General features: G+C 45.4%; 2 protein-coding genes and 1 long non-coding RNA gene across 3 annotated transcripts in view; 1 reads left to right on the top strand and 2 right to left on the bottom strand.

Annotated features, from left to right (window-relative positions):
- LOC144695222 (uncharacterized) overlaps window positions 1-24890 on the bottom strand; it is a 579912-nt gene that overhangs the window by 373789 nt on the left and 181233 nt on the right. The window lies entirely within an intron of this gene.
- The window catches only part of LOC144695293 (uncharacterized), a 226234-nt gene that overhangs the window by 176800 nt on the left and 24544 nt on the right, over window positions 1-24890 (top strand). The window lies entirely within an intron of this gene.
- The window catches only part of LOC144695252 (uncharacterized), a 233413-nt gene that overhangs the window by 87749 nt on the left and 120774 nt on the right, over window positions 1-24890 (bottom strand). The window lies entirely within an intron of this gene.

Here is a 24890-nt window from a genome sequence, read left to right on the forward strand (position 1 = left end):
AAGAGCAGGTTAGAGGCTTGGAATCCTGTAACTCATCTCCTGACTCCCCAAAGCCTGTCCACCATCTCCAAGGCACATGACAGGGGTGTGATGGAATACTCTCCACTCGACTGGATGAGTGCAGCTCCAAGACGAAGCAGCCCTCTTGATTGGCACCCCATCCACAAAATTCACTCCCTCCACCACCGATGCACAGTAGCAGCAGTGTGTACCATCTACAAGATGCACTGCAGGAACTCACCAAGGTTCCTTAGACAGCACCTTCCAAACCCACGACCACTGCCACCTAGAAGGACAAGGGCAGCAGATAGATGGGAAAACTACCACCTGGAAGGTCCCCTCCAAGCCACTCACCATCCTGACTTGGAAATATATCACCATTCCTTCACTGTCGCTGGGTCAAAATCCAGGACCTCCCTCCCTAACAGCACTGTTGGTGTACCTTCACTACATGGACTGCAGCGGTTCAAGAAGGCAGCTCACCACCACATTCTCAAGGGGAATTAAATGCTGTCCTAACCAGCGACGCCCACATCCCTTGCATGAATAAAAAACTTCTCCGACTCAGTCACTCCCTAGTCCCAGAGTCAATCTCTGAGTCACAGTCTCTCCCCCAGTCACAGAATCTGAGTCGGTTATTTCTCCCTTCTGTTTGCCCTCACCGTCTCTCCTGTTCCCCTCGCTCCTGTTCCCCTCTCTCCTGTGCCACACTCTCCTGTGCCCCCTCTCCCGTGAACCTCTCTCCCGTGTCCCTCTCTCCCACCACTGCACGTCATCGCTGCCTTGGGTGCTGTGTGTCTTCCTCTTCTGATCTGCTGTCAAACACACCTGAGGCTACACATCCCACACTGATGGTGTCAGTTTGAAGGCCTCCGAGGAGAAGAATGCTATTCCCACATAGAAATCTCTGTCAAACATTTACCGGGGAACTGAGACAGCAGCTGCAATAAGTGAGGTTTTATTCAGATGGGACAATGACAAGTTTAAGTCCCCACCTGATCTGCTGCTCAAAGTTGCCTCTGTTTCACTGGTCAGTTTCCCAAGCTTCAGGACACTCATGTTGTTCCAGAAATATTTGGATTGGCTGTGAGAGACGTCAATCAGAGAGCCCCACCCACTCTGTCCATTCCCTCCTCTTCCTGTTCCACAGCTGCTTCACTTCCTGTAGGGACTCAACACCAACTCAGGAGATGGTGAGTGAGGAACATAATTTATAATAATTACATCACATAATATCCACACTAATCTTCAGGCAGCCTGACTATCCTGTGGGGAATCAGCTGTGGAAATGCCCCTTATGCTGTGTGAGAACATCTAGCTGAGAGAGCTGTTTACTCGGTGCTTTGTGCTGAACTGTTTGCCTGGAGCTGTGTGTTGGATATTGAGTGTGTTTATTGGAAGCATTTCCCTTCTGATTTACAGGCTGACTTTTGTTGATGGCTCATTACTGAATATGAGAAGGTGAGGTGTAATTATCTGGGAGGTGCAGAGTGTCTGAGGATTCTTACTGATTTCCTATTGTTGAGTTCTGTGTGTGTGTGTGTTGGGAGCTGGTTATTATCCTGTGGACTGTGAATGGTCAGTTCTGTCTCTGTGTTGGTGATCTGGATGTTTCCTGTCTTTTCAAATCTCTCCAAGATGTCCCACCTCCTCCAAAAGAAAGACTGGCATTCATATTGAGCCTTTCACGACCACCAGGTGTCCCAAAGCTCTTTACAGCCAATGAAGTACTTTTGAAGTGTGGTTACTGTTGTAATGTAGGAAACGTGGTAGCCAATGTGCGCACAGCAAGCTCCCACAAACAGCAATGTGATAATGACCAGATAATCTGTTTTTTAGTGGTATTGATTGAGGGATAAATGTTGGTCAGGACACCAGGGATAACTTCCCTGCTCTTCTTCAAAATAGTGCCATGGGATCTTTTACAGAGGGAGCAGAAGGGGCCTCGTTTGAGATCTCATCTGAAAGATGGCACCTCTGACAGTGCAGCATTGCCACACTCCTTTTGTGCTGTACTATTCTATGATCTGTATGATTCTATGAAGGGTTCTCCATTACCAACCCTGGCTCTCACTGTCATTTCCCTATGTTGGTCAGGAACAGGGACACTGTGCATATGAAGAGGTGCAAGCTCCACTCACAGAAGAGACCAGTGACGTCCTGCCTCAGCTCATCTGCTGTTGAAACTCTCATCCAGACCTTTGTAGGCTCTAGACTCAACTATTCCAATGCTCTCCTGGCTGCTCTCACATCTTGCACTGTAAACTTGAGCTCCTCCAAAACTCTGCTGCCCATGTCCTAACTGACACCAAGACCCATTCCCCAGTCACCCCTGTGCTCGCTGACCGACATTGGCTCCTGGTCAAGCAACACCTCGATTTTAAAATTCTCACCCTTGTTTTCAAATCCATCTGTGGCCTTGTCCCTCCCAACTCTGTAACCTCCAAAGCAATTTGGCTGTCATACCCGAAGACACATTTATTGAAATGTTTTTTAATGTCTTCTTTAAAGATTTTACCTGAAGGCCTCGGCCTTTCCCAAAAGCCTGGGCTTGGATTTGATAGTTTTGCCCAGTGCTGTGGCTGATAGCTGAATTTGGGATGCGCAGAGTGAGTGAGTGCAGTGTATCTAATTTCCCAGGATAAACCAGAACCCTTCAATCAGCTACACTGAAGCAATATTTTCCTTAGCTTCTAGCACTTCGTGCCCTGTGTGTTTTCTTCAAATAATATTGGAAAACAAGGGGAGAAATTTCAAAATCTCCATTGAATTAACATTTCAGTGAGTGTTTTTTGTATTAAACACATACTCTAAAGGTAAAACCGGTCTTCACCAGCACGACTCGAGCTCATAGTGAATTGATAGCCCGATTTACACTCCACCCGACTGTCTTTTCCATTGTCCTCACAGCGCCAGGGAAGATGGGGCTGGGCGGAGGAAAGAAAGTAGCCACAATGTCTGCTCCTGGTCACTATCCAGTGTCCCTGCTGGAAAGAGAGGATGTGTGACAGTCAAGTGAGGAAAAAGAAAGGACTTGCATCTGATTCCCCCACAGGTGCAGAGTGTCTGAGGATTCTTACTGATTTCCTATTGTTGAGTTCTGTGTGTGTGTGTGTTGGGAGCTGGTTATTATCCTGTGGACTGTGAATGGTCAGTTCTGTCTGTGTGTTGGTGATCTGGATGTTTCCTGTCTTTTCAAATCTCTCCAAGATGTCCCACCTCCTCCAAAAGAAAGACTGGCATTCATATTGAGCCTTTCACGACCACCAGGTGTCCCAAAGCTCTTTACAGCCAATGAAGTACTTTTGAAGTGTGGTTACTGTTGTAATGTAGGAAACGTGGTAGCCAATGTGTGCACAGCAAGCTCCCACAAACAGCAATGTGATAATGACCAGATAATCTGTTTTTTAGTGGTATTGATTGAGGGATAAATGTTGGTTTGGACACCAGGGATAACTTCCCTGTTCTTCTTCAAAATACTGCCATGGGATCTTTTACAGAGGGAGCAGAAGGGGCCTCGTGCAACATCGATACATTCACACAGGGGAGAAACCATTCACGTGCGAGGTGTGTGACAAATCATTTGTGTGGTCATTGACCCTCTGTGTACTCAAATGTACTCAGAGAGGTGAGAATCTATTCACTTGCGAGGTGTGCGGCAAATCATTCACACAGTCCTGGACCCTCCGTGTGCATCTGCGCATTCACACAGGAAAGAAACTATTCACGTGTGAGGTGTGTGACAAAACATTCTTGCAGCCATCATCCCTCTGTGAACACCAACGCATTCACACAGGAGAGAAATCATTCAAGTGCGAGGTGTGTGACAAATCATTCTCGTGGTTAACGAACCTCCATGAACACCAGCTCATTCACACTGGGGCAGAAGAGGTCAAGTGTGAGGTTTATGACAAAGTCTTCACAAACTTGATCACTTAAATTGTAATTTTGCGAGAAAGTTTTTGCGAGATCTTCAACCCTCCTGATACACACAGGGGAGAAACCATTCAAGTGTGATGTATGTGATCAAGCCTTCACACAGTCATCAACACTGGTAAAACATCAACACAGTCACACTGGAGAGAAGCCGTTTAATTGTGAGGTGTGTGACAAATCATTCTCACAATCATTGCACCTCCATAGACACCAACGTGGTCACACTGTGGAAAAGCTATTCACGTGCGAGGTGTGTGACAAATTGTTCTCAGATTCATCATCCCTCTGTACGCATCAACATATTCACACAGAGGACAAACCTTTCCCACGCAAGGTGTGTGACAAATCCTTCTTGAGTTCATCGGAATTGTGAGCTTAGCTTTGGGAAAGCAGTGCTCTAACTGCAAGAAGCTGCACGTACGAACTTCATCAGATCAAAGAAGAAATTGTAAATGACGTTCTTGGAACAACCAATGAGGTTCAAAAGCTGAATTCAGCACAGACTGTTTCAAAGACTGAGTTTGAAAATTCACCTGTGAATAAGAATGAAGAATCTTCTTTTGCAGATGGAACTTTGGACTATAAATATTGTAAGAAGAAAACTTTCAGAAAACATCCCAAAAAGTAATATTTTACATCTTAAACTGGACATGGAATTGAGCAGAGAGCTGATGAACTTGTGAAGTTGACTGGACAATGGGAGGATGATTATTATGTGTACCATAATTGTTAAGATATATAACGTATTGTAAAATGTAATATTCTACATGGCATAAATGAAAACACATCACTTGGTGACACATTTTCATTTTCTTCTGGTGAGGATTGTTGTGAATACTTAGTTCATGGTTCATGTGTTTTAGAATATAATTTTTAATTTTAGGAATATAACTTTTAGCTTGTATATTAAAAAGGTCAGAATAGAAAAAGCGATAAAACAGCAGGTGGGCTTACTTAACTCTAGAGCTGGAGACCTGATGTCTGCATTCCTTGCAATAATGACAGTCCAGAGAGATTGTTTTGTTTTAGGAGTTAGAGCTAAATGAGTTTAAAAGATTCAGTGATCCCCGAAAGGCTGTAAAACCCATTCACTTTATCAGGTCAAAGGAAAAATTGTAAATAATGGAGAATTCATTTAAAGGTCGGTTTGAGGACAGCCAGAACAGGCGGCATCATCATGGGGATAGGTGGAGCTTAGGAAGGCTCTCTGGTTTCAATTTTTCTGGGTGTTTGCTGGGAGAGGTTTTAGTTGCAGTTTGGACCTCATGTGGTTTGCAGCTCACTGAGAGAAGTTAGCCAAGTTAAATGACAGTTAGACAGACCTGCACTGTAAGCAGAATAAAACACTAACATCATCATTGGCCACATGGAAGGCGAGTGAGGCTTATCCTCAGTTTGAATTTTGTGAGGAACAGACGCTGTAAGATTAAGGTTAAGGATATCTCCTCAGGGATGGCGAGAAACTTAGGCCGGGACTTTTGGCTGGGACTGGAAATTCTGGCCGAAAGTAAATGGCCTTTTTGTTAGTTTGTCAAATTTTCCATCCTGCCCGTGATGGGTCCTGGAGCAGACGGAACTGGAAAATCACAGCCTTGGAGTGGGAAGGGATGAATCCAGTTGCCATGGTTAATGTGGGTACCAACGACATAGATAGGGCCAGGGAAGATCTTCTGCTGAGGGAGCTGGAGCAGCTCGGGACTAAATTAAAAATCAGAACCAGAAAGGTAATAATCTCTGGATTACTACTTGAGACACAAGTAGATTGGAAGAGGCAGGCCCAGCCCACAGCATCCAAGTCAGACTAGGTAGGATCAGCACATGCAAAGGAGAGAGAGGACACAGGAGAGATAGGACACAGGAGAGAGGAGGCACAGGTGAGAGGGGGCACAAGAGAGAGGGGGCACAGGAGGGAGAGTACAGAAGGGAAGGGGCACAGCGTTGACGAGAGAGGTATACAACAGTGAAGGGCAAAGGAAAGAGAGAGACACACAAGAGAAAAGGACATAGGAGGGAGGGACACAGGAGACAGGAACAAAGGATAGAGGAGATTGACCCAATGCTCGAAGAGTTACTCTGTGACAGGGGGAGTGACTTGGGAATGAATTCTCCTGATCCGTCATGTCTTTCCTGATCCCTCGCACCTCATCAGACCTCTCTGTCAGCTTCTCTCCCCATATCTGATGCCACGCTCCTTACCGGACCTCTCGTTCTGCACCTCACCTCTCGCCTGACCCTATGTCCTTTTCCCAACCCTGGCCAGAGCCCTCACTGGCTGCACGGAGCCCCTCAGGGTTCCAGTCCTCGAGTCGAGGCAGCAGATTCTCTGTCCAGGAACAGACAGTGTGCCCCAGTCCCAGAGCTCATCCCAGGATCTCCATTTATCATCGCACAGCAGGGAGACTCACTGAGCACAGTGCCTGGTACACAGCACAGGGGGCAGCAGGGAGACTCACTGAGCACAGTGCCTGGTACACAGCACAGGGGGCAGCAGGGAGACTCACTGAGCACAGTGCCTGGTACACAGCACAGGGGGCAGCAGGGAGACTCACTGAGCATAGTGTCTGGTACACAGCACAGGGTGCAGCAGGGAGACTCACTGAGCACAGTGCCTGGTACACAGCACAGGGGACAGCAGGGAGACTCACTGAGCACAGTGCCTGGTACACAGCATACGGGCAGCAGGGAGAATCACTGAGCACAGTGCCTGGTACACAGCACAGGGGGCAGCAGGGAGACTCACTGAGCACAGTGCCTGGTACACAGCACAGGGAGACTCACTGAGCACAGTGCCTGGTAGACAGCACACGGGCAGCAGGGAGACTCACTGAGCACAGTGTCTGGTACACAGCACAGGGGGCAGCAGGGAGACTCACTGAGCACAGTGCCTGGTACACAGCACAGGGAGACTCACTGAGCACAGTGCCTGGTACACAGCACAGGGGGCAGCAGGGAGACTCACTGAGCACAGTGCCTGGTACACTGCACAGGGAGACTCACTGAGCACAGTGCCTGGTACACAGCACAGGGAGACTCACTGAGCACAGTGCCTGGTACACAGCACAGGGAGACTCACTGAGCACAGTGCCTGGTACTCAGCACACGGGCAGTAGGGAGACTCACTGAGCGCAGTGCCTGGTGCACAGCACAGGGAGACTCACTGTGCACAGTGCCTGGTACACAGCACACGGGCAGCAGGGAGACTCACTGAGCACAGTGCCTGGTACACAGCACAGGGGGCAGCAGGGAGACTCACTGAACACAGTGCCTGGTACACAGCACAGGGGGCTACAGGGAGACTCACTGAGCACAGTGCCTGGTACACAGCACAGGGGGCAGCAGGGAGACTCACTGAACACAGTGCCTGGTACACAGCACAGGGGGCTACAGGGAGACTCACTGAGCACAGTGCCTGGTACACAGCACAGGGGGCAGCAGGGAGAAGAGCTGGTCTGGGCATGGGGGCCGAGCAAGGAGTCTGGAGAGACGTGGAGTATTTAATTCCGGTTTCTGATACCTCCACTTTCTCCTTGTCCAAGGTCAGTGTTGATTTCACATTTTGAATAATTATGTGTTCATTTGCACTTTGCTGATGTTGTTTGAATGATCACACTTTCTTGAAACGGAAACTTTTTACTTCCCAACTATTGAAACTGCTCGAATAAATATAAGAATGTTTTATAAAATATTAATATTTTTAATATGTTGTAACGTGGAAAAATGTAATTTATTTCTATGTATAGAACTGGACAATTCTATCGATTTAATTTTTTCTTATTAATGTTAAAAGTTAACAATTGGAGATTGTCGTTTTTCTTATTCATTCACGGGATGTGGGTTTCTCTGGCTAGGCCAGCATTTATTGCCCATCCCTCGTTGCCCTTGAGAAGGTGGTGGTGAGCTGCCTTCTTGACCGTTGCAATTCATGTGGTGTAGGTACACCCACAGTGCTGTTAGGGAGTGAATCTTCTCTGTTTGAATTTCAATATCCTGGTTTTGTTAGACTCTCCATCTCTGATGCATGAGGCAAGTGGAGCACAGTGGGGCATGAAGTCAGACTTATTGCATGAGTATATGCTCCAAGCCCCTACAGCTTGCCCTAACCAGGGGTCATCTCCTGCACTTGTGTAGGTTCAGCTCCCCTCAGATCCAATTTCTGCACTCAACATTCCCCTCATCTCGTTCCTCTCCCAGGATGTCCCGGTCCATTCCCCTCTCCTGGGATGTTCAGGTCCATTCACTTCTCCCGGGATGTCCAGGTCCATTCCCCTCTCCCGGGATGTCCCGGTCCATTCCCCTCTCCCGGGATGTCCCGGTCCATTCCCCTCTCCCGGGATGTCCCGGTCCATTCACCTCTCCCGGGATGTCCCGGTCCATTCACCTCTCCCGGGATGTCCCGGTCCATTCACCTCTCCCGGGATGTCCCGGTCCATTCACCTCTCCCGGGATGTCCCGGTCCATTCACCTCTCCCGGGATGTCCCGGTCCATTCACCTCTCCCGGGATGTCCCGGTCCATTCACCTCTCCCGGGATGTCCCGGTCCATTCCCCTCTCTCGGGATGTCCCGGTCCCGGAACATTCACCTCTCCCGGGACGTCCCGGTCCATTCACCTCTCCCGGGACGTCCCGGTCCATTCACCTCTCCCGGGATGTCCCGGTCCATTCACCTCTCTCGGGATGTCCCGGTCCCGGAACATTCACCTCTCCCAGGACGTTCCGGTCCATTCACCTCTCCCAGTTCCTCGCCTGGACTGTCCCAGTCTAGACCTTGTTTGAGAGTGATATTGTTCCGTGTGCAGTACACGAGGTTGATTGTGACCATTATCTCTCTCTGGGGAATACTGTGATCCATCCCACAGTGTAGCCAGTACCTGAAACAGTTCTTGAACATCCCACTAGCTTCTCTCTGTGAGCTGCCTCAGAGAGACACAGGCGTCAATAAACAACATCTCCTCCTCAGTGTGTGGTGCATGAAATGGTAGAATCAGCCACGGAAGGAAGGTATGGACCTTGTTCCGAATCAGCTGACCATCAGGTCACTCCCCTTCCCCGAATATGGGTCTGATGTCTGAGTCCCTGACAATGAAAGCATTGTGGGATGATCCAGTGTGAGTGACGTTCACATGGAGTATTCTCAGACGGACATTACACACTACATGAAGGAGGGGAATTGCTTTCTGTTCAGGTAGCTCTGTGAGTCTCCTCGGGTGACCTTCAATGTCATGTGAGTGTTATCGATCACTCCCAGCACCTTGGGGAAGCAGCTATTCCATAAAACTCCAGTCACCTCTGCTGCTGCTCTCTGAGTGTTGTATTAAAGTTAATGAAGTCATTTACTCTGCGGGGCTATTTATTTTCCTCTCCTCTGCTTCTATCGCTTCTCTTCCATCCTCCTCCTCTGTCTCCTCTTCCTATCTTTCCACTGACATTCTGCTACTCCCCCCTCCTCTTATCTCTCTCTTCCTCTCTCCTATACCAACACCGACCCCCCAACCCTCCTCATCCAGTATTATAAAGATGAGAGAGATAGAGAGAAAGTTCACCATTTTAAACTCTATCATACATGAAAAAAACAAAGCAGAAACTCTGGACAATATTATTGAGGTAGTAATGTAATTATGACTATATTAAACTATTTTAACTATTTCTCCTGTTGATGTGACACAACTGAAATAAACTATAATCTGTAGTTTGCTGAAATAATTGCTGACCACAGCATGTAGACTGGAGTCATGAACATGACTGACTGTTGGTGCCTGAACACCCAAAAACCCTGAGTGTAATTTGAAGAGCCGCCTCAAACAGACACAATCGGCAGAAACTCACCACTCTCATTATTCCCATCTGGGGCCGTGGTCATTTCTGTGGCTGGTACCAGCTTCCTGGGTGATGTTTCATAAACCAGTGTTAAAGATCGTGAATGTTTGATTTTAAACTTACATTTAAAATTCCTAAATTGTAAGTCCAAATCCCACCCCAGGACTTGGGCTCAAAAAATCATGGCTGACACTCTAGTTCAGTACTGAGGGGTAGAAGAGATTACAGAGATAGGGAGGGGAGAGGCCATGGAGGGATTTGAAAACAAGCTCAAAAACCTCACTAAATCTAACACTGAGCTGTCCTGGGAAGAGTGGGTTATTCCTTGAGTTTTATTCCTGACAGACTGTTAGATCTGTGCTTAAACAATAGAACTTTCTTGAGTGAATGAAAGCAGAATGGTTAATCAGCAGTACTGATTGAAGATAATCCCTTAAGATGTCCATTCCAGCTGACACCAGGGACTTTACCACCTTTCACAGCTTCACACACCTGCTCCTAAAGCTGTCCAGAATGTTTCCAACCTGGTTCGGGACAGATATTGAAACATTTCATCGCGACAGATAATTCAGAGTCCACCTTGGGAACCCTGTTCAACACATATACAAATGGCCTGCCAGACATCACGTCCCAAAAGTTCAGCTGTGCTGATGACACCTGTTGAGCCACCCAAGCTCCGACCTTCTGCACTCGACCACATCCTGAATGAAGACGTTACAAAGTTGACGGACGACTTCAGCACATGGCGTCTCACATTGAATCCTTCTAAATCCATATCCAGTGTATTCCAGCTCCACAATGCCAGTGCCAAAAAAGAATTGTACATCTACACGGATGGCCAGAGACTAAAGCATTATCTTAACCCAACATACTTGGGAGTGGCTCCAGATAGGACTCTGTCCTTTCGGGAACATCTGAAGAAAACAGCAGCAAAGGTCAAATACAGAAACAATCTACTGACCAAACTTGCTGGATCTACGTGGACAGCCGCTGCCACAACACTCCGGACCTCAGCATTCACCCTGTCAGACTCCGCAGCAGAGTACTGTGCACCTTCTAGCAAAGGTCATCACACACACACACGCATCTTACTCAGACTCAATTGAACTCAACAATGTGCATCATAACTGGAACCCTCCACTCAACTGCTCTTCTTTGGCTTCCTGTCCTCACAAACAACACTCCCCCACACATCCACCGACTGACGATAACCCACAAGCTGCTTGAAACCCTCTGTGTTGTACCTCACTTACCACTCCATGATGAGCTGTCTGTCCTGCCCACTGTCCATCTTGGTCCCCCATGTGGAGCAACGTTCCTGAGCAAGATCAACCAGCAGACATCCTTTGGATCAAGGAATGGGAAACACGGGAAGTCACTAACAGGTTTCTTGTGACAAACTCCATCTGTCGAATGGCTTTGAACTACCAGGGCGAGAGTGGTCCTTGTTAAACAGGTTCAGGACAGACCAAGGCCCTTGTACAGACAACCTCCATTGTTGGGCCTCAATACAAACCCATTGTGCACTTGTGGAGAGACACAAACAATGCTGCACATTACCGAGGAGTGTCCCCCTGCAGACTAATCACCTAATCCTGGCAAATCAGGAGGTGATCACTGGGCTTCGGGGATTTGCATTCACAAAATAAAACACAAAACAGGAACCCAGACACAAAGACAACACTGACACCTGCAGCTCTAACTAGTTACCACTTTAAATCAAATCAAACTTTCAGGCTTCCAGTTTACAGGGGGAAAAGCATTCTGTACGCGGCCTTGGGACTTAACCCCTTAGAAACCGAATCTAATACAACAGGAATATTATAAGTTATTGTCAGCCATGGCTTTGTTTGCACTCTTGTCTCTGAGTCAGAAGGTTGTGGGTTCAAGTCTCACTCCAGAGACTTGAGCACTGAGGCTGACACTCCAGTGCAGTACTGAGGGAATGCTGCACTGTCAGAGGTATCATCTTTCAGATGAGTTAAACCAAGACCGCTCTCAGGTGAATGTGAAAGATCTCTTGACACTATGTTGTACAAGAGCAATGGAGTTATCCCTAATGTCCTGGTCAATATGGATCCTGCAATCAACATCACAAAAAACAGATTATCTGGTCACCAACACATTGCTGTTTATGGGAGCTTGCTGTGCACAAATTGGCTGTCAAGTTTCCTATCTCACAACAGTGACGGTACCTCAAAATGCACTTCATTGGCTGTAAGGTGCTTTCAGACGCGGAGTTTGTGAAAGTTGATATATAAATGCAAGTCTTTCTTTCTTTGAGAAATGTTCTGCTTCCTGTGAACTGGAAATTACAAACCCATTGATGGAGGAAGTATGCCAGCCTACAGTGACATTGACAAATATATTGTGTACAGGACTCTTACTGTAGGCCCTTGATGTTTCAGTGAATAGGAACAAACAAGGCTGACAAATCAGGTAGTTTGGGTTAAGTTAAAAAAGTGAATTTATCGTGATTTATAAATCTATACAGAAGATTGGTAAACCATCAGACAAACAACATCACAATAGTCAGCTTACACCAAACTTTGAAGCAACCAAAATAACAAACCATTTGAAAATCACCATCTAAAGCAGGGTCCGATTCTACCCCATACCCACTCCTGAGATCTGGCTCACTTTACCAGCACTGGGGGCTTAGCATGAAAATTCAAGCTAGGGAAGATGTCAGGAAGTGACAGGAAGGCAGGTAGTGCAGGAGTCCCTGAGTGTATCTCACTCTCCAACCAGTATTCAGTTCTGAATACTGATGGAAGTGATGATTGATCTGGGGAGTGCAGCCAGAGCCAAATCCATGGCACCACAGCTGGATCAGCTGTACGGGGTGGGGGGGGGTGCACAAAGGGGATTAAAAGCATGATAGGAGATGGGAGTAACAGTGATATCGGATTTGATAGTTAGGGGAACGGACAGGCATTTCTGCAGCTGCAGACAAGGAGCCAGGATGGTTTGTTGTTGCCTCCCTGATTTCAGGGCCAAGAGTGTCCCTGAACAGCTGCAGAGCACCTTGAGCAAAGGGAGGGTGAATAGCCAGGGGTCGTGGTCCACATCAGTACCAACGACATAGGTAGAAAGAGGGATGTGGTCCTGCAGTCAGAATTTAAGAGAGCTTGGTAGGAAATCAGCAAACAGGACCTATCTCCTGGTACCACGCATAGTGGTATAGAAATAGGAGGATAAAGCACGTGAATGTGTGGCAGGAGAGACGGGGCAGGATGGAGGGCTTTAGATTCCTGGGGCATTAGGATCAGTTCTGGAAGAGATGGGACCTGTACAGACCGGGTGGATTACACCTAAACAGAACCGGGACCAATTTCCTTGCAGGCGATTTGCTGTTGCTATTGGGGAGGTTTAAACTAACTTGGCTGGATGTTGGGAACCAGGAGGTCAGACTAGAGAGGGACACCTTGTACACAGAGTATTGGGAGAGACAGATAGCACAAGAGTAGGAAATAGTAAGATATTAGATAGCTTCAGATTAAGAGGGAAAATAATGTCTAAATCAGGGTTACAGTGCAAGTTTGTGAATGTGCAGAGTGTGGTTAATAATATTGGTGAGCTGCTGGAGAACATTTAGGGACAGTGATCATTGTATCATAAGGATTAGTTGACTATGGATAAGGACAAGGAACAATCCAGAGGAAGAATAATTAACTGGTGAAAGCCAACTTCAATGGGGTAAGAATGGATCTGACCCAGATAAATTGGAATCAAAGGTATGCAGAAAAAATGGTAACTGAACAAAGGGCTGCCTTTAAAAAGGAGTTAGATCGGGCAGAGTCAAGGGATATTCTCATAAAGGGGAAAAAGGAGGGCAAAGAAATCGAGAACTCCCTGGATGACAAAAGAGATAGAGATTAAGATGAAGAAGAAAAAGTATGCTTATGACAAATGTCAGGTGGAGAATACAAATGAGAACCAGACTGAATATAAAAGGTTCAGAGAGGTATTTGAAAAGGAAATAAGAAGGAAAAAGAGAGTATGAGAAGATGCTGGAAGCTAACATAAAAGGGACTCCAAAAGTCTTCAACAGGCATTTAAAAGGGTGGTAAAAGGAGGACTGAGCTAATTAAAGACCAAAAGGGGATTTCTGCATGGAGACAGGGGGCATGGCTGAGCTATTAAATTTGCACCTATCTTTACCAAGGAAGAAGATGCTGCACAGGTCATGTTGAAAGAGGAGATAGTTCAGTGCTTGTAACAGATGAATCTTGGGTGTTAAGAGATCTTTAAAATTCCTTCTTTAAACCTCTCTGCACCTTTATCTGTATTCATTCCTTTAGGATCCTCCTTAAATTCCACCTCCTTGACCATATTTTTGGTCATCCAAATGTTTTGCTCCTAATATCTCCTTCTTTGTCTTGGTGTTAGCTTTTCTCTGATTACGTCTCTATGAAACACTTTGGGATGTTTGACTATATTAAAGTGCTCTATAAATACAAGCTGTTGTCCTCTCACATTCTGTCCAATCCTCAAGGTACTGACCTGGAGTACTGACTGTGGACATTGACTGGCCTCTAGTGCTCTGTTCGAGTGGCCATTCAGCATGTGTAGACCCAGACAGTGAATGTTGTGAGACAATGGAGACTGTCACAGCCGAGACACATCCTGCCCTCCCCCTGACTTCCCAGCTGGGGTCACTGATGAGGATCGACATTCCTGGCTGATTCTCCCCCTCCACAGACCAGAGATGCTAAAGCTAATTGAAGTCTCTCCATTACTACCCCAGGAATGGCTCCTCCTCTGGGTGCTTGTGCTGGTAGATCAGAAGCTGAAGCCTTTCTAACCACTGAGTATCTGATTGCCTTCTTGGTCAGAGTGAGAGTCAGGGAGTGACTTGTACCTGACACTGTACTGAAAGGATGCTGAGTTTATACTGGAGCTTCTATGCATATTGATGTCTTCTTTTGGTGATGTTTGGTGATCTGGTCAAAGGTTAAATTGGCCTTGTTGAAACAATTGGATTGATGGTGAGAGAGGTTCGAGACAGACACTGCTGAGACAGACAGTGCTTTGGAACGACAGCTCCCCTGTGTGAGCACTGGAGAGTAAACAACACAGACAACTCTCAGTAATGGAAGCAGGTGACCTGGCTCCAAGTCCATGTGGAGACATTGGTGTATGGTGAGAGAGGAGGAGTAGGTGAAGCAATCCTGACACACGTCACACTGGAAGGGTTTTGTCTCCTGTGTGGGTTCACTGATGTTCCAGGAGGTCCAACAACTGTGTGAAGGTTTTATTACAGAATTCACACTGATTGGGTATCTACACTGTGGGAGAATAAAATACATATACAGGATAACAAAGAGTTAAGTGGTTAAACTATATAATGGAATATTACAACGAAGTGTCCTTGAAACTAGGCCCATCCATTTTCTCACTAGCACATAAAATAATAGACTAGTCACGCTATCAGCTACCTTCCCAGACTAATGGGCGCCAGATGGGTTGTGCAAGTGTCAGGTGTGATTGTAAACTAAAAGTACTATTGTGTGCATGCCAAAAGATATGTACTTTTTTGCTATAACTATGTGTGTACTCTGATGCTTCCTCAGAGTGTCAGATAGCGCCATTGTATGCTGCTGGGCTCTCCGTGATATCATGATTTAATAAAGGCTTCCGAGACAAACCTCCTGGGTCTGAGTATTCACTCCGTTTTCCGCGACAAATTGGCAACGAGGATGGAATCTGACTGAAGTCCAGCAGCCTCTTAAGTTGGAGAGGTGATTGAAATCCTGGGCCGTCGGATCTCTAAAAAAAAAGAACCCTCGCGGAGAAAGGGAGGAATAACTCTCCTAAGTTAGGGAGAGTACGAACTGCATCCTAGCTGAGAGGGGGATTGCAGTGAAAGCATCCTAGCTGAAAGGGGGAGTGCTTGAAAAAGGGTAGCTACCGACCAGACTCAAAAGACCCAAGGAACTGGAGGACTTGTTAAGGAACTCTTAAACACCGGTGAGCGCATAGGGTAGGAAATGCGCCCCGCTGTTAATTGTGTTTTCTTTTCAGAAAAATGGGAGGTCGCAACAGCAGAGCGGGCTCTGCCACTCCCCCCGCTTCGCAAAGTACTAAGAACAAACTGAAACCGGCGATACCGGAGCTTAAATCAGGAACTTTGAAGATGGGCAAGAAAACGGAATGAAAAATGGATGGAGGTAAAAAAAAAGTAGTAGTAGTATACCCAGGGGTTCGAGTCCCCTGGAGGTGAAAAGTAAGTGATTTCAGTGTTTTCTTTTGTGTCCATTACGGTCCTGAAATTGTCCAATATGTTTCTGATTGGGTTAAATGGACTCAAAGTAAAGGAGAGAGCTTCCCACCAGCTGGAACTTTTAATCGGGACAGAATTGAGCGCTTATAATATGTTTTAAGGGAGCTAGATAGTCCGCTACTGAATTTTCTGTAACTCAAAAAAAAATTAATTGATCTAAGTTACAAGAGCTGTTTGTGCTGAAGAGAGAGAGAGAGGGTACCCCTAGGGGGTTAATGAACAGTCGACAAGCAGGAGCAGAGAAAATGTGAGCTTTTGTCAGTTTGAAGGTCCCCATAGGTGGAGCCTTCAAGATCCCTTTATTCCCCCACTGCTACTCGAAGCTTCGTTTAGAGTTAAGTTCAATATTATAGGAGAATCGATACATACCTTTATCTATGTGTTTGTTTGTGTGCAATGAAGCATTTGTATGTGAGCTTTAATGTATTTTCTTCCCTGAATTGTCTTTTGTGTGTGTAGTTGAGCACTTTAGAGTCGAAAGCCCCATATTAGATTAAAGGAAAAGTTTATTCAAATATTCCAAAGTTTTGAGTATAAGGTTTGAGTTGAGATTTCTGGCAAAAATCGTAATTTGAAGGTAGTGTAAAGATAAAACAGGGCTTGCCTTTGTTTGAGATGAACCAACCCTTGTACCACCCCCTTGCAGACTAGTAAGGAATAACCCTCATCATCAGCTTCCAAGCTGATTGGGATTAATACATACGAGTTAGTATTCTAAAATTCTGAGAAAAAGAAATTACTTGAAATTCAGATGGATTCTAGGAAAACGAAAAGACATAAACACAAGGTCTAGATGGTTCCAATGGATAAAAAGGGGTTTCTTAAGAAGAGATGAATTAAATATTAAAGGAAATCTGCTTTCCAAAAGCACTGGAATTTGAATTTGGGACAATCTTGAGATGTAAAGTGCAGTGTAATTTAACAGGTTACTTTTGAATCACTAGGATGCTATCTAAGATAAAGAATGTGTCGATAAACATATGGAAATTATAACTTGGATACAAATCGTTACACATGAAAAAGAAGTTGTTTTAATTTTGATAGTGTAAATTACAGTTCTTACAAAGTTTAAAAATTTGAGGTTTGGTTCTTGATGAAGTTCTCAAAAGGGAATTTTCATTTTAAAAGGTCTGACAACAATTGGCACTAATTCAAATGCTGCAAGCTTTTGTGTTTGTAAGTCTGTTCCCAAAATATGAAGCTAAGCTCAAGACCTTGGCAAAGTTTGGCAGAAATCCAACTTTTGGCTGAGTTAATGAATCTGGAATAATTCTAAAAGAAAAGGGTCAGACACAATTTAGTGGATTACTTTTAAGACAATAAAATCTTTGAGAAGAAGAAAAGGAAGCAAAACATGTCAATACCTGATTTTTGTTTTAAAACTGTTATCAGAATACTTTATTGGATTGTAAAGTCTCTCCAGACAACCTGAACAAGATAAGGTGGTAGCTGTTGCAAGTGTAATATGGTATGAGGCAAGTAGGAGAATGAGTTAGGGAAAGAGGGCATAATGTACAAACTGTTTTAAGGGAAATGAATTTGATAATCTGACCATCAACTGAGGCATTGGAACTGCACAGGGGAGATAAGCAAAGATCTAGAGACAGAGATCCCCGTTGAAATGGAATAGTTAATATGGCCTAAAGAGTAAGGAAACATTTTAAACAATCAAGACAATAGAGAAACTGAACTCAAGAGAATCTTAGGATGATCATGGTCAGGAAAGAAAGCTTAGAGGTAAAACTACGTGGAATCTGTAGTTCAGGAATTGAAATGTAAGGAGAAATAATATTTAACAACAATTTACCACAAGATGGATACAGGTAAAGGGAAAGCTGGAAAAAGGCTAAATAGATGTATTACTGATTATATTAATGTGCCTGTGAGCTACAAAAAGTAAAACCATAGGATTAACACCTTGATGACATGCAGAGTTAAGCGGTTCCCAGAGAGAACCATCACTGGAAGTGAAGATACTGAGCCATTGAAAGATAGGATGAGAAGGTGCATTGTAGAGTTGTTTAAGGAATTGAGGTCTGACATGAGAAAGCAGCAGGAGAGAGTAAACTGGAAGGAGTGGGGGTGCCTATCCAGATGGATTCAGATCAGGGAACTCATTTCACAGGGAGAGTCATTAAAGAAGTGTGTAATCTTATGGAGATTAAACAGAAATTCCATATTCCTTACCACCCCCAGAGTCCAGGGATGGTGGAAAGGATGAACTGAACTTTAAAAACATCTATAGCCTAAACAATTCAGGAGACAGGCAACAGCTGGGCCACAGTATTGCCCAGCATTCTGATGCGCCTTAGGGCTACAGCAAATAAGACTACCAGGTTCACCGCATTGAATTGATAACAGGAAGGGCTATGCAATTACCTGAAGGTATTATAGTAGGAGGTGTAGGGCCACAGAAAGGAAAAATACAGGACAATGTAAGGGAATTAAGTAGGCAATTGCATGAGTTAAGGAAGGAAGTCAGAGACCGACAGGTGATTAAGGATATGAAAACAGGCAAATCCAAAGAGCAAGATACATGACAATTGACCAAGCGGTAACCCAGAGAACGGGAGCCGATGTTAATGTCTCCACAGATCTACGATCCTGGTCGTGGGCCTATCAGTACTGGCAACAAGGTCGGGGATCATCACTGCTCATCCTGCACCGCAGGAGGAACTTTGGTACAGCATGGACAGTGCTGAATGCGACACGCAACGGGGAATGATAAATGTAACAGTAGGAGAACAAGTGCTTTCAAATTGTAGTAAGGGTTTGCTTCAGATCGAGCATGGGAGGTCCGCCACTACCCAGCCACCTCCCACCTCCCACCTCTACTTTCACAGTCTGAGTAGAGATAATTGAAGCCCCTCAAACCACACCGACTGATCCATCTTGTCCGACTATGCATCCAGGACCAACGAATGGTTTGGTACTGGTTAATCAGGAGTTTTGTATGATAATGTACACCATGAGCTGGTATCCGTAGTCTTGAATGTATCCGGTGTCATCCTGCCCCAATGGTGCTCAACCCATACTCAAGCACTCTATACGGCTCTGACGCGCCAATTGATGACTGAAGCAGTTCAGTTCAATGGCGAGATGCGATCAGGCTTGGGAGGGAACCGCGTTAAGCGCAGCCTGATAAATGATGCCTCTACGATATTCAATATAGGGACATCATTGGTTAATCCAAAGTCTGGCTACCGTGCTCGAAAGTCATGCGGGGACTATCAATAAATTAATTGAAATAGGGAAAAATATTTCAGACGAAGCGAGCAGAAATGATGTATGCAACACCTATGGATCTTGGGCACTGGTACAAGCCCGAGAAAATTTAAGACAGACTAAAGAAGGGGTAGTCCCTTTATGGGTAACTAATGAGCATTTATTGAATCTCTCATGACACAAGAATCATGACTTGACCGGTTGCCAGCTCAGAGGTTTAACACGTGTATATAGAATGAATGTTGAATGTATAGTAAATAGTAATATGCTAATAGGCATTGTATTAGTAATACCTGTCATACCTATGTCAATGACATAACCCAGGCAAGACGCCCACAGTGACTGCTGGTACGGGACCCCAGCCATGGGGCCCATTTGTACACCTACAAATGGACTTTATACAAATGCCTAAATGTATGGAATATAATTATGTTTTAGTTCTAGTATGTTTGTTCTCGCGATGGGTGGAGGCATATCCCACCCGACGAAATGATGCTGTTGTTGTTGTAAAATTGTTGTTCATTTTACTGCTAAAGTGATAAAGGAACTGTTGAAGGCCTTACAATGCAACCATCACCTTTCCTGCCCATACCACCCCCAGTCTACTGGAGCGGTGAAAAAACAAAATGGTATTCTGAAAAACAAACTAGCTAAATTATGTAAAGAAACCAGTTTGAAAGGGTCAGAAGCTCTACCCTTGGCGCTCTTGACTATGCGCTCTCACCCTAACTGTCTCAAGGGCTTGCATATACAGGTAGTAGAAGCTCAGAAAAAGCCCACCATTGAAGACTGCCATCAATACCAGCCCGGGGACCTAGTCCTAGTAAAGACCTTCAGGAGAAAGAACTGTTTGGAACCTCGATGGGAAGGGCCTTTCCAAGTCCTGCTCACCACCCATATGGCCGTAAACGTTGAAGGACGCCCTTGTGGATCCACGCATCGCATGTCCAGCGGACGCTGACCTCGGACGGAAGTGCTTGTGCAAGAACTTTAACTGAGCTGTCAGAATGCTGACTTTGATTTGGATCCTGTCCTGCGTGGTCCTTGCGGGGGCATGGAATACCAATTCTGCGGTTCAACGAATGCAGGCCGTAGCCTCGCAAGTTAATCGGACTAAATGTTGGATTTGTACTCATTTTCCTCTAAGCAAAACAGCAGCTGAATTGCATGAGAGGGTGGAAAGGACCCTACCTTGTGCTGCTAACAACTCGAACGGCCCTGAAGATTAAAGGGAAGGAAGATTGGGTCCACGCCACTCGTTATAAAAAAAAACATTGTCCGGCAGTCCTATAACCGTCGTTACCAGTGAACTAATTTGCATTATGTATCGGATACTGCCTTTTGCTATATTCTGTCTTTTTTTGGGGTATACCCAAAGGATTCTCACCCCAACACCTTTTTGTCTTTATGCCACGCCTATGCTAGACAAACAGGACAGGGCGCCTGTTGGATATGTGCCCGGACTCCCCAACGTGGAGGTGAGTCAAGCACCTATCAGGCAAAACCAATGACTGAGGAAGAAGTGAAGGATCTCACAAATTTCCACACCCAGTCAGATGATGCAGAATCCAATATGTTCAGGGGATGGTTCCGTCGCTCTCCACCTGCTAATGGGTGGAACTATACAGATCATGGGATAAGAATCAAGCCTCCTCAGGAGCCAATAAACGCCACCTGTTGGTGTTCGAACCTTGCAACCGGTACCTATAACCTGGGAAACAGTAGTTGCCAAAACACCATATCTACTAGCCCTAGTAGTTATGATCCTCAAAATCCTCTAAATGGTACATACTGGGCTGGTGGGGAAAAAGCATACCCCTGGCTGCCTGGGATGCTGCAATTATCTTCCTTCTTTAATCAAGATAACGGAAGTTTGGGCAAGGGCGCTACCGCTCCCACCTGGAGTGGCTGCTGTTACCTAGCATATTTGAATCCCTATCTTCGCTATATAAGTAAATTAGATATTCACCCGCATTTGCGTCTACATCGCCGTGACATCTCGGAATCTGAACGATTCTGGATGATTGCTATCCCCTCTTATGGAACTGCTCGTAATTCCCGAGAGATTATCAACCTGGCAGCTGCACTTGAAAAATTTGCTAATTCAACGGCTGATGCTTTGATTGAGACACAGAAACAGATTTCAGCTACCACTACTGAAATGATAGCCCTACGCCTGACTGCCTTACAAAATAGAATGGCCCTTGATTTCCTCCTAGCTGAAAAAGGTGGCACTTGTGCCATGATAGGTTCAGAGTGCTGCACTTATGTGTCTGATGTTTCTGAGAACATTACTAACCTGGGACAGCATGTTGTGGATAAAGTGCAAGAAATAAAGAAAGTTGGGGAAAGACTGAGTAATTTTTATAACAAGGATTCCTGGTGGGCTACAGTAATGGGGTGGTTCTCCGGTTGGGGAAGTTGGCTGCTGTATGTTTTAATTGGGTTGGTCATAGCATGTGTTATAGGGTGCTGTGCATGTGTTGCTCTGCGAATTTTCTGTTCCCAGGTTATTAACAGTGTCTCTACTGGATTAGGAGGAATTCCAGTAGTCCCTCAAATGATGCGCACTGGCCCCAACGAAGCCCACTGGTGGGGAGAGAAAGTTTACCCCGCCAGAGATCGGCCTTTTCCTTATGGATATGAACCCCCAAATGATAATGAAGATACTATTCCTCATTGGTGTTAATCTAGAAGATTAACAAGGAGGGATTGTGGGAGAATAAAATACATATACAGGATAACAAAGGGTTAAGTGGTTAAACTATATAATGGAATATTACAACGAAGTGTCCTTGAAACTAGGCCCATCCGTTTTCTCACTAGCACATAAAATAATAGACTAGTCGCGCTATCAGCTACCTTCCCAGACTAATGGGCGCCAGATGGGTTGTGCAAGTGTCAGATGTGGTTGTAAACTAAAAGAACTATTGTGTGCATGCCAAAAGATATGTACTTTTTTGCTATAACTATGTGTGTACTCTGATGCTTCCTCAGAGTGTCAGCTAGTTCCATTGTATGCTGCTGGGCTCTCCGTGATATCACGATTTAATAAAGGCTTCCGAGACAAACCTCCTGGGTCTGAGTGTTCACTCCGTTTTCCGCGACATACCCTGTGTGAGTGTGTTAATGAACTAGCAGACACGCTGACTGTGTAAAACTTATCACAAACATGGAACCTGAAGATTTATTCCCTTGTGTGTATCCTCTGGTGTTCCACGAAAGCCAAAGACATCAGAAACGCTTTATCGTAAACCTCGCACTTGAAGGGTTACTCCCCTTTGTGAACCCTCCATTGAAGCAGGATGTTCGATGACTCTCTGAAGGCTTTGTTGCACACCTCATACTTGAATGGCTTCTCCCGTGTGAATGCATTGGTGTTTTGAGGGTCACGGACTGTGTGAAGGTTTGGTTGCATACCTAACACCTGAAAGGTCCCTCCCGTGTGCATCCTCTAGTGCCTCAGGAGAGCGGAGGATTGGGTGAAAGCCTTCTCACAAACCTCACATCTGAAGGGTTTCTTCCCTGTGTAAATCCTCTGATGTATCAGGAGAGTTGAGGATGTCACAAAAACTTTATTGCAAACCTCACATTTGAAGGGTTTCTCCCCAGTGTGCCCATGCTGGTGCATGTGGAGGCTCCATGATTTTGAGAATGATATGTTGCACACCTCACATGTGAACAGCTTCTCCCCTGTGTGAGTGCGTTGGCGTGCATGGAGGAAACGATGACCGTGAAAAGGATTTGTCACACACCTCACAATTGAACGGTTGCTGTCTCCTACAGCATCTGAATAATGACCAGCAGCAGATAGAAACATAGAAAATAGAAGCAGGAGTAGGTCATTCGGCCCTTTGAGCCTGCTCCACCATTCAATATGATCATGGCTGATCCTCTAACTCAACACTGTACTCCCATGCTTTTCCCATACCCCTTGATGCCTTTAGAGTCCAGAAACCTATCTATTTACTTCTTAAATATATTGAGTGACTTGGCCTCCACAGCCTTCTATGGTAGAGAATTTCATAGGTTCACCACCCTGAGTGAAGAAGTTTCTCTTCATCTCACCCCTAAATGGTCTACCCAATATCCTGACACTGTGACCCCTTGTTTTAGAACCCCCCCAGCCAGAGGAAACATCATCCCTGCATCCAGTCTGTCCAACCCTGTCAGAATATGCTTCCATGAGATCTCCTTTCATTCTTCTAAACTCCAGTGAATACAGGCTGAGTCGACCAAATTTCTCCTCATACGACAATCCTGCCATCCCAGGAATCAGTCTGGTGAACCTTCGCTGCACTCCCTTTCTGGCAAGTATTTCCTTTCTTTGGTAAGGAGATCAAAACTGCACACAATACTCCAGGTGTGGTCTCACCAAGGCCCTGTACAGCTGCAATAAGACATCTTGCTCCTGTACTCAAGTCCTCTCACAATGAAGGCCAGCATACCATTTGCTTTCTTAACTGCTTGCTGCACCTGAATGCTTGCTCTCAGTGATTGGTGTACAGGTCCCTTTCTATGTCAACATTTCTCAATCTATTGCCATTTAAATAATACTCTGCCATTCTGTTTTTCCTACTGAAGTGGATAACTTCACACTTATCCACATTATACTGCACCTGCCATGTATTTGCCCACCCACTCAACCTGTCTAAATCGCCTTGAAGCCTCTTAACACCCTCGTCATCGCTCACATTCCCACCAAGTTTCGTGTCACCAGCAATAATGTGCCTACTTTCTTACAGCCGCACCCCCCACATGCCTCCCAACCCCCGGGCCCATCCTCCCAGGCATCATGAGGACAATGGAAAAGACAGTCGAACAGAGTGTAAAACGGTCTATCAATTCACTATGAGCTTGCGTCATGCTGAAGACCAGTTTGACCCTTAGAGAATGTGTTTAATGTAAAAAACACTCAGGAGAAATGTTAATTCAATGAAGATTTTGAAATTTCTCCCCTTGTTTTCCAATATTATTTGAAGAAAACACACTGGGCAGCAAGTGCTAGAAGCTAAGGAAAATATTGCTTCAAGTGTAGCTGATTGAAGGGTTCTGGTTTATCCTGGGAAATTAGATACACTGCACTCGCTCAGACTGCACATCCCAAATTCAGCTATCAGCCACAGCACTGGGTAAAACTATCAAATCCAAGCCCAGGCTTTTGGGAAAGGGTGTGGCCTTCAGGTAAAATCTTTAAAGAAGGCATTAAAAGACATTTAAATAAATGTGTCTCCAGGTACGGCAGCCGAATTGCTATGGTGATGGATTAACAATCCAGAGATTGAGAGTTCAAATCCAACCACAGAAAGTAACATACATAGAATTACAGGCAGAAACAGGCTACTCGACCCAATTGGTCGATGCTGGTATTTATGCTTGAAACGAGCCTCCTCTCGCCCCTCTTCATCTCACTCTGTGAGCATGTCCTTCTGTTCCTTTCTCCCTCATGTGCTTATCTAGTTTCCCCTTCAAGGCAACTATGTTATTCACCTCAACCACTCCGTGTTGTGAAACTGAATTTCATACATTGTGGAATTTGTGGAGCAGAATCAAAATAAAATAAAAACATGAAAACTTTCAGATTGTCCTAAAAACCCAAACATTGTCCTTCAGAGAAGGGAACCTGCTA

This window comes from Cetorhinus maximus, chromosome 21 (assembly GCF_964194155.1).
Source record: "Cetorhinus maximus chromosome 21, sCetMax3.hap1.1, whole genome shotgun sequence".
NCBI lineage: Eukaryota > Metazoa > Chordata > Chondrichthyes > Lamniformes > Cetorhinidae > Cetorhinus > Cetorhinus maximus.